The following is a 10,143-nucleotide window of genomic DNA, read 5'->3' as shown; positions in this document are numbered from 1 at the left end:
AACAAATAAAAAATAAGAGTCTTTTTCTGTTGAATGAGCGAAAAAATCATTCTGATCATGAAGAATTATTCCCTTTTAACATACCCAGCATCCGCCATCTAATTGTTTCTGTTATTGCAGCAATACAGTGTCTACAAGAACGTGTGTGCGTGCCCGCGTGCATGCATACGGTGGGGCGTACGGAAGAATCTCTCCTGGTGGCTGCTTGATCTTTACTTTGAGACTTTGATTCTGACGACTGAGCCTCCAGCTTATCTGTGTAGAGCCTGTTCACCCAGGCACCTCTGCTTAGGAAGACAGAAACCTGTTTGTTCCCCCCTTCCTCTCCCTTCACCCTAGAGTTTTGCAGAGACTTTACTTTGTAAGCATCGTGGTATGTCTGGAATTCTATTCTGAGAACTGGTCCTGCAGTGCTCACTTGGAGCAAGTACCCATCCCAGGGACGGTTATTATGGAGTAGAAAGGCACTCAGACTCGCTTTAGCTATCAGCTTTTAAGAGCTTCCTCCATCTGCTAAAATGTGCACTGCAAAGTTGCACATAAAATGCTGATTAGCACCTCAGTGCAGATTCATATAATGATCCACTCTCTCTTGGTTTACATCACACTCTCCTAACTACCTATTCACCTGTTCTATTGGAAAATTTTAATCATCTCTCTGACATTAGCTTGGCAATTTCAGCGGCCACTTCACAATCTTTCAAAGTCTTTCTGCTCCATTTCATTCCTATTTCTTTTCTGCTTGTGTTAATTATTTTTGCAGCCAGCATACGTGTTTGTCAATAATGCATTACATTTTCCATGTGTCAGTTCCTCAGCCCATCAAAGAACCTTGCTTTTACATTCAGAATCTATTTTCCCCTTTCCCTACTCAGCTCATTTTGCTCTGGGCCTGCCTCTACTCCTCATTCCATATCCACTGGAAGTTGCCTGAAACTTGACACTTGCAAAGCAGTTCCCAGTTTCATTGGGCCTAGTGCTTCGCGGAGCTTTAGGTTGGGGCCCGCAATGGGCTGCAAGTTGTCTGAGCGGCCTGTGACTTCTCTGGGACTGGGGATAACTTCAAAGCCCTTACTTTCTGGAATGCCCACTTCTGGAATGTGCACAAGACAATTTTCCCATCTTGGATCAAGGACCAGGACCAGGACCTAAATCCCTCATTAAGCTTGAGCATCATGAAAACCAGTCCTGACTCTAGTGGCTCCAGTCCCAATGTGATGCCTTTGCTTACTGAAAAAAGACTTTTCTTTAAAAACATTTTTTAAATTTGTGTATAGTTGACACACACTGCTCCATTAGTTTCAGGTGTAACAACGTAATGGTTCAAACTCTCTGTACGTTATGCCGTGCTCACCACAAGTGTCACACCATCTGTCACCATACAACCCTGTTAAAATGTCATTGGCTGTATTCCCTGTGCCATGCCTTTCATCCCCGTGACTTAGGTATTCCATAACTGGAATCCTGTAGCTCCCATCCCCTTTCACCCATTCCGCCCATTCTCTCAGCCCCTTTCGTCTGGCAGCCATCAGTGTGTTATAGGTCTGAGTCTGCTGAAGAAAGCTTTCTCTTAATGGCCACTCAAAAAAACACCTAGCATTAGTGCCAGGCACATACCAAAGCTCTGTAAATACTTACACAATTGAATGTGTTGTAAAGGGCTTAAGACCCACAGGTTGTTCTTTTGGGGGATGCTGATGGGAGGCATGTTGCTCCTTTTAAAAAAATTAGTACCATTCTCCCCTCTGTCCCAGCATGACCTATTCTTGGGGATTTTCCAATGGTTATCATTTCCTTTTTTATGATTAATATCACAGCTACCTACAAGTCGTCCTAATCCCAAGACTCTTCTTTTGTCGTTGCTTCTGAGAATTTACTGTCTGGTTCCCTCTCACACGCCAAGGAAGCGCCATTTTAAGAGCAGTCTCTGCTTCTCAGAATGAATGCCCTTTTGGTGAAGGGCACATGAAGGGAAGTGTCTTTTCTTGTTTTGCTTTTGTTTCAGATTCCCCCGGGGGTTACACACATCCTGTTCGAATTCCCCGGTTCCTTGGGGAAGCACTCAGCCCCTAACGGGAAGAGAAGGGACGCAGGCCCCAAGCCCCACGGACAGGGAGGAGATGAACAGAGGCTCCTCTGGGTCTGGGCTGCCACTTTGTTTTCTCTTCTGCCCAAGTACGTCACTCGTGTGTACCGGAATCATCCAGGTGCCACACACTGACCCTTGGTAAGATTCCATTTCTTATTTCCCATCACTATGACCTCCAGTTGCCAGCTCCTTCTGATATTTTTAACTGTCTTCTATCGCCTGGGAGCCCTCCGTCTCCATGCTGCTGGGGAATGCTGGAAATGGCCGGGCCTAGAAAACACAAGTGTGGGAAATGGCGGTCCCCCCAGGGGTAGGAACAGAAGCTCAGACTGTGAAACAAATAGGTCCTGCATGCTTCAGGATTTTAGGTTATCAGACATTTCTTTTATTGTTAGCTCTTTTCCAATAATCACAAGTGGTCACTTTCTGCTAATTGTCCCACAGGGAATAACACTTCGTCTCAAATGTTTTTTGTTTTCTGTCCGGTGGTCTCGCGGATAACAGAGGCATTGACAGAGGTTGACCGAGGGGGGAGACAGGGACAGTAACCATTCAGATAGTCACCTGGTTGTGATCCCTCATGTAGAAATGGAGGCCTTCTGTCCATTAGGTGGCCTCTCTCTTCATTCCTAGATCTTTTTGGAAATACCTTTCTTGAATTTAAAGACCACCTCTAGATAGGACTTTCCAGGACAGAAGACCTCTGGTAGAGTCTTTCATTTACACTAATAAGAAGGTGAAACATGGCACCACCTCTCAACTCAGTAACCCTGTATTTGAAGTCGGCACAGGACGGACATCGTGCAGCTCACCTTTTCCACTTCATGTCAAGCTCGGATAGCTGAGTCAGGCTAAGAAATTGCCTTCCCTGGCCGCTCCCTGCTTTTCCCAGCTAAGTAAAAATGATTTGTTAGTTTTATTTGGTTTACTAACTCCATGGGTTAGGATAATCCAAAGAAAAATAAATGTGTGAGATGAAATAGGGACAAATTCTCTGTACTTCTTTATGGGCAATATCTACAGTTAACCGTGCTTTGAGAAAATATTTCCCTGGAACGGTCACTGGGGAAGGGTTTTGTTAAGTTAAGTTGAAAGCTGAGGGCGGGAAGGGGTTCCTACATCACACCCTCTGCTGAATTAAAAAAAAAAATAAGGCTTCCGTAAAATCCAGTTAACTCTAGCCAGTGATAATCTCACCCAGTTTCCACATGTGTCAGATTGGGATTATGAAATTACCTGTCTCATGGGTTTCTTGGGACTACTTCATAGAACTTTTAGAAGTACCTGGTACATAGTAAGTATTCTATAAATGTTAGCAATCATTATTATCAACTAATAAAATTCCTAGTTGCTCTTATAACATATGACCCATTAGGGAGAGGTTGCAAGCTAATAGGCCGTGAACAGGATGCAGTCATGAACAGAGTTGTAGAAACTTTTTACTTGCTGCGTTCTACAGTTGAGAGAGTTTGCACACATCCAAAAAACAAAAAGCTCTTTCCAATTTTGCTTTACAATGAGAGGACCCAGGATGCAAAGCATGTATTTCCTCAAGACAGCACGGGCTGGAGCAGAAGGGCCCTTTTAGAGGGCATGTCCGGCCTGTTTGCAAAATCCCCACTGTGTCCTCCTGGGCTCCAGGCAGGCCACTTGGCTCATTGAGCATTTGCATTTCCCTCTCCTGTCATACACTACCAGGCACTTTGAAACAGGTGCCAATATTTTGCTTTACACCAAGTATAAGACGTTTGGTTTGGCAATATTATTCACATTTCAGAGTTAAGCAAACTAATAAAAGGGAAGGTTAAGTGACCTGAAAAATGGTGCACAGTGAGTCTCTGGGGACAGGGATTCAAATCCAGACCCCCTTCTTCTGCAGCATCATGTCGCTTCCCCAACCCTGTGCACAGACTTCTCAGCTTTCAGCAGAAGTGCTTTGTCCTCCCTCAATTCACCAGTTGCTGTGATTTTAAGTAGCAGGGCAACATGATGTGCCAGTGTCAAATGGTAAGTTAAAATGTGACCTGAGGTGTCTGAAGAATGTCCTCTCCACTCTGCTAATAAACAGGCAATCTCTAATTATTTGCATGGAGTTTGGCTCCCAAGATAATTCAGTGTCCGTGTGGCTCCGTTTCACCTCTACTTATTTCCATTACCTTGCATATTAGCTATGTCAAGTTGATGGGCCTGCTGTTCCCCAGGGTGGCTATTATAAATATGGTGTTACAGTGGAACGCTTCCAGTCTTCTGGAACCTCATTTGAACTAAGCAAGCTCTCTATAATGATCATTAATGATGTATTGCTTGCATATAAATGTTGGATATTAATCTTTTGTTTACTTTCTCTATGCCATCAGACTTTTTAGAGGTTCTTTGTAACATGCCCTTAACTGATGACGAGCAGTAGTGTGATTTTTTTTTCAGCTGACAATGCACTTTGGCCGGTGAAGCCTTGATCTTGGAGCCCTGGCTGATAGACCCACTTCCTTTGGCAGATATGGCTGCCCGGTGCTCTTGGAGTTCACGTATAACTAGCATCAAGGCACAAAACCTCACTGAGCCAAGACTGTCCGTTGGCTCATACATTTCATGAATTGGAAACAGTAAACTTTCTATGCCAGGAAGTCCCTGCAAGATGACTGGAATGAGTCTAGTCACCAACTCTGGAAGGAGGGTCATGGTGGGTGCTGGATACATTCTGTTCCTTTCTCACAGGACCTGAATTGGGCCTGTGCTGTAGTAGGTCTGAGGGCTCATCTGGTTTGGATACTTTAATAAATCCCCTTTGCCAAGACCTAGAACTCAGGTGCTGGGTTAAATCTAAAAGGGTCCCCATGACTTGGGACAGACTCTTCTTTCTAAATTGAATTAGATTGGAAGAAATGCCTGCAGTTTGGTTTAATTTGACTTCATACTAGGGGGTTGCCCCAGGAATAGATTAGCAGATGTGCAGGAAATGATGAGGTGCCCAGTGTTCTTTGTGGCACGGGGTTACTCAATAAGAAGGGGCTCAGGAATAAGACAGACCTGTATTTAAAACTCTGCTCTGCCACTTACTACCTGTGTAACTTTAAGAAAGTTTCTTTTTTGTGTGTGGATGTTGTAGATTGTATGGTTTCCCCCCCAGCATTACTGAGATATAATTAACATTATATATATATAATGTTATATATTATTATTATTATTAACATTATATATATATATATATATATATATATATATAAAACACTATATAAGTTTAACATGTATTTAAGGTTTCTTAAACCCTATTTAAGCCTTGGTTTTCCTTTTGTTTCATAGAAAGACTAATGGTACCCACTTGATGGGGTTTTTATGAAAATTAAATGACAAAATATATATAAACACAGCCCAAAGTCTAGTACACAGCAGATGCTCATTACAAGTACAAAGCTGTAATAATAATTTTTTTATTACTTGTCATTATTATTGTTATTTCTGATGATGCTGATGCTGGTCTTAGCTGTCAAGTCCTCTCCTGACCTTACTCATCCTGGAAGAGAACGGCTATTTGCCAGGCTGTCACCATGCACATATCCCTGTTCTGCCTGTCTCTGTTATCAGAAGTTAAATGTGACAGAGGTAAAGGAGATCTTGCTGGGGTTAGTTATGAGCAGGATGAGGAAATGGCCCTGTGCCAAAACCGCAAGTTCACCCTAAGTCTTTTATGATAAGGAATGCACATTAAAACCTGTTAGAAGCAGACGTGCTTATGACATGTAGACTCATGTCTGAGGCCGGTGTGGAGGATCTCATGGGAAAAGACAGGCATAGACACAGAGGCCACTGAGGCAGGCGTGCCATGGTCGGGGGTCATGTGGAAGTTGCTAAGTCTCATGGTTGCTCTTGATACCAATAACTGTGGTCAGGGGTGGGCCGTGTAATCACCTCTGTCCTCCAAATTTTCATCATCCCTCGCTTGAACTTAGTGAAAAGCTAAGACTGTGTTCCCTGCCATCATCCTTTTCCTGCTCAAATTCATTCTTCCACACTGCTGGCAGAATGATCTTTCTAGAGCACAACTCCAATTATACCCCTTCTTCCTCTCAGTGGTCTTTGCTAGTGCCCATCATTTACCTAAATTAAGTCTAGTGGCCAGAACCAACAGCCTAACCCCTTAGGGCTATGCACACTATGGTCAATCCCTTGAGCCCCGAATCCAGGAGGAGTTGGTGGTCCCACAATAGAGGACAGTACTGGGAAAAGGCTGGAAAACTCCAGGCAGGCTTTTCACCACTCCCTCTGAGCATTCCCCACCCAGTGGGCTGCACTGGAGAGAGATGAAAGAAAGACACACACGTGTTTCCCATCTTGCCTGGAGATTAAGTGTTTTCACAATCAAGGAGATGTGTATGGTTTCATACGCCCGAAAAATTGTCTGATCCCTAACGCTGAATCTGGAGTCTTCCTGAAGCATCACTAGAGAGGATTGGGAACTTCACTTTTTCAATTGATTCCATTTTCCCTTTGAAGACTTGTTTGTCTTCATCTTACTGCCTGGGTGCCCCTAAAGTACCAGCCTTCTCCTTTTCTTTAAATACCCACTTATATTATCTGTTTGGAATTCTGTATGATTCTTAGGGAAGCTTCCATTACATATGGATTTTTCCTGTCCTCTGAATAGTCACTTATATCATGTAAATAGAAGTTGAGGCCACTCAGCTTCAGATTCTTTAGAAAAATTGAGTTTTTCCCTTGACAAGTAAGGCAACGACTCAGAGGTAGAATGTACAACCCCTCCTGGTCTTGCCCCATTTTTCTCAATCTCCTAGTCCTCACATCAGCAAGCTGGAGAACTCTGCCTCTCTCTCGGGGATTTAGGAGATTTCCTGGAGGACTAACACCGGGGTGATGGTGCTGAAGCCTGCCTCAGGCCGTCTGACTTTGCTCCTGACAGGGCCGTCAATATATGACATGTTCCCATTTTAATACTCAAAACCAAGAAAAAAAAAACATTCTATCTAGCCCTTCCTCAATATTGATCTCACAAAAAGTAAAGCCTGGGAAAGCTGCTTTTTTTTTTTTTTTTAAGAAATAGTCACTGGTAGGCCCAGATTTACCTGCCTGACACAAATCAGAAAACATTTGGTCTCTGATTTTCCATTGAGCCCAAAGCATATTGGCTTCTGGCACACACAGGAGACCTGGGGAACTTGAACGTCCTCTGGCAGCATCGACTGTTCTAGTACCAGCTACTTATCAAAAAGCTTTGTTTACCACAAGTTACTTATAAAAATATTTTGTTTCAAACATTGAATGACAAGCATTCATGAACATACAGAGAGTAGCTAGCTATTTTTCTCCTTGTCAGAGAGGAGAGCTCACGAGGGTGAAAAAGTTCCCCAATGACTTGCTGCAAATGAGAGAACTTGCTGGTCCTACAGGCAAGACTTCCATTTATAAAATCATTGGTTTGTAAGTCTTATCAACTGAGAGTCTAGCAAAATGGTTGGCTCCTAGATTATCGAGCTATGTCCCAAATCAGCTTTTTTAAATACGAGACTCTTTTGCTCTCGTCACCCATTTGTCACTAGAGATATGACCTGAGGAATGACTGTCATAAAAGTCTGCACTCAGCAGCATTTTTCTTATGAAGTTAGCAGTGTGCAAAACAAAAATAGAAGTTAGTTATTTCCTACAGCCCCAAACTGCTCTGTTCTTCCAACAGAAATGCTATAGCACATTACTCCAAAATGTAGACTAGGACCCTTGGGTATTTTACAAGTGAACAATGGCTGAGTCATTTAATTTAAGAAACACAGCTAGCTAAGCACTCATTTATTTGTGCAGAAAATTCAGTGGGCTTTATCATGCTTGTACAAGATCCAGTTTTCTGAGGACTCTGTAAATCCGTAAATACCCTTTGACATGATGGGCCATTACAGCTCTTAAAGACTCATTGCCGTCTGTTGGATCAAACTCGTGCTTCATGTTGAAGGCTAGGAAGAAGATTTATATGTCAGCCATTCCAAATCATATCTCTACTTAAAACTCACTATCTTGGGAATGAACTGTAAACTATTTTTGCCTGCTGGTATGAAGCATTATTCCCAGCCGAAAGAGTCTTAGAAACATTTCAACTCTCAAGGCTCATATCTGTACACACCTGCAACCAAATCTCTTTCCCTTTTCTTCTCCCTGGGGGATGGAACTCAGCTTGGTAGATAAGTCTCAGAGTCTCAGACCTACCACTTAACTCCAACTTGACCCAAGTCACATAAATCACTTAATCTTTTAGAGAGATGAGTGTTGGAATGAAGAGTTGAATTTCTTACCAAAGGTCATTTATTAAGTTTCTGTTCATGACCAGAAGGAGAAGCAGGGCAGTGCCGCCTCATTAAAAGAATCAGAAGAAACCTTCAAGAAGCCGGGAGTAGTAGGCAATGTCGTGTGGGAGAGAAGGTTAAAGAGAATGAGAACTCTGAAAAGAATCCTGGGTTCCAACCTCTCCCTCACTCCTCGCACCCAACAAGGCATTTGGTCTTGTTCATTTTACCTCCGCGATGTCTCTCAAATCCAGCCACCTCTCCATTCCTTCTGCCATAGCCTTAGTTCAGGCCATCAACATCTCTCCCTGGACTCTTGGTTTCTCTGTTTGTCCACATTGCAGAAGGCATTGCTTTGTAATGCGCAGAACTAATCATGTGGCAAACAGGGTCTTCCACCACGGGAAGGTGCTTCTACTCTCCTGATCTCCCCACCTCCTACTGTTCCCTGAGAGAACACCTTGACTCACCCTCTGCCTAGAACATTTTTTCACATTTCTGCTCTCCTTATTTGAAATCCTAAACTCCCATGAAGCCCCCTCAGTCCACCTACTGGAGATTCACAGCTCCTGCCTCATTTGCCATGTCCTCAAAGCACTGTCTTTGTAGAACTCAATACCGATCTCTTGTCTTGTTCTATGTATTTATCTGTGTACGTCTGCTTTTCCCTCAGATTATAAGCTCGGTGAAGGCAGAGTTCATATCACCCAATATCTAGCACAGGTCCTATATGTAGATTATGTTTAGTAAACATGCATTGAATAAATGAGTGTATGTACACGGGTAAGTGGACTTGGCAATTGGTGTTTGAAAGAAGAGGGTTAATGGAGTCATCGAGATAGAACTCGGTTGGAGACAGTAAGTTGAGAAAGGGTGGTGAGAAAATAGAAGTCTTTTGCAAGATATTATGAAAATATAATATGCATGTATAGAGTTTTTATTTATGGAGGTTGTTCTCATGTACTGCTGGCTTATCTCTTCCTGTTTCTCTTCTGTCTGTAGCCTAAAGAAATTCTCTTTCTTATCATTCTCCTATCCAGCACTGTAAAATCAACCATATACAGCAAGGTTTTTGCTGATCTCAAAGCCTTACAAATCTCAGATTTGTTTAGTTAATAGGATTGGCATCGAAATGTTTCTATAGTCGGGTTTCATTTCTGCTCCATCCAACATTCCTGCTGGCGCGTTCTGACATACCAGCTGTTTTTTCAATCCTCTTTGTCTTCAGAGCATTTTGGAATTATCTCTAAGTCAATTCAATCTTATATTTTCATTTTCATCTCATTTTTACTTTTCTTATTTTCCCTGCAAATTAACATGCATTTTTTTTCTGCCACCTTAAAAAAATTGAATGCCAGTGTTTGATGCCATTTATATTCACTCAGCCTTCTGAAGAGATTGCTTCTGTTCCTCAGTGTCACTGATTTCCTGTAAGTACAACACATTTGCATTTGTACACCTTCATGCACATGTCAGGACACTGCAGATCCTCTGGTCTCTAAGGGTCTTCACACAGCCTTGGCAATGTCCCTGTGATGACAACCTAGAGTTGTCCTCACTTTGGCTTCCTTCCTAATAGCCAGTCCTTACCCTCAGGACCTATTTCCCCACTTTCCCTGTCTTTATACCCACAGGTCCCACGATAGCTATGACCTGCCTCTCACCATATCCAACAACTACTAGGTAAGTTGCCACACGGTTTCATTATTTATTGTCACCAAGCCAGCTTCTAGAATGGCCTCCGAGTGACTCTCCCATACTCACCATTTG

This window comes from Ursus americanus, chromosome 1 (genome assembly GCF_024610735.1).
Source record: "Ursus americanus isolate L20-20 chromosome 1, mUrsAme1.1.p, whole genome shotgun sequence".
Taxonomy (NCBI): Eukaryota; Metazoa; Chordata; class Mammalia; order Carnivora; family Ursidae; genus Ursus; species Ursus americanus.
Note: the sequence above shows the minus strand (reverse complement) of the source record.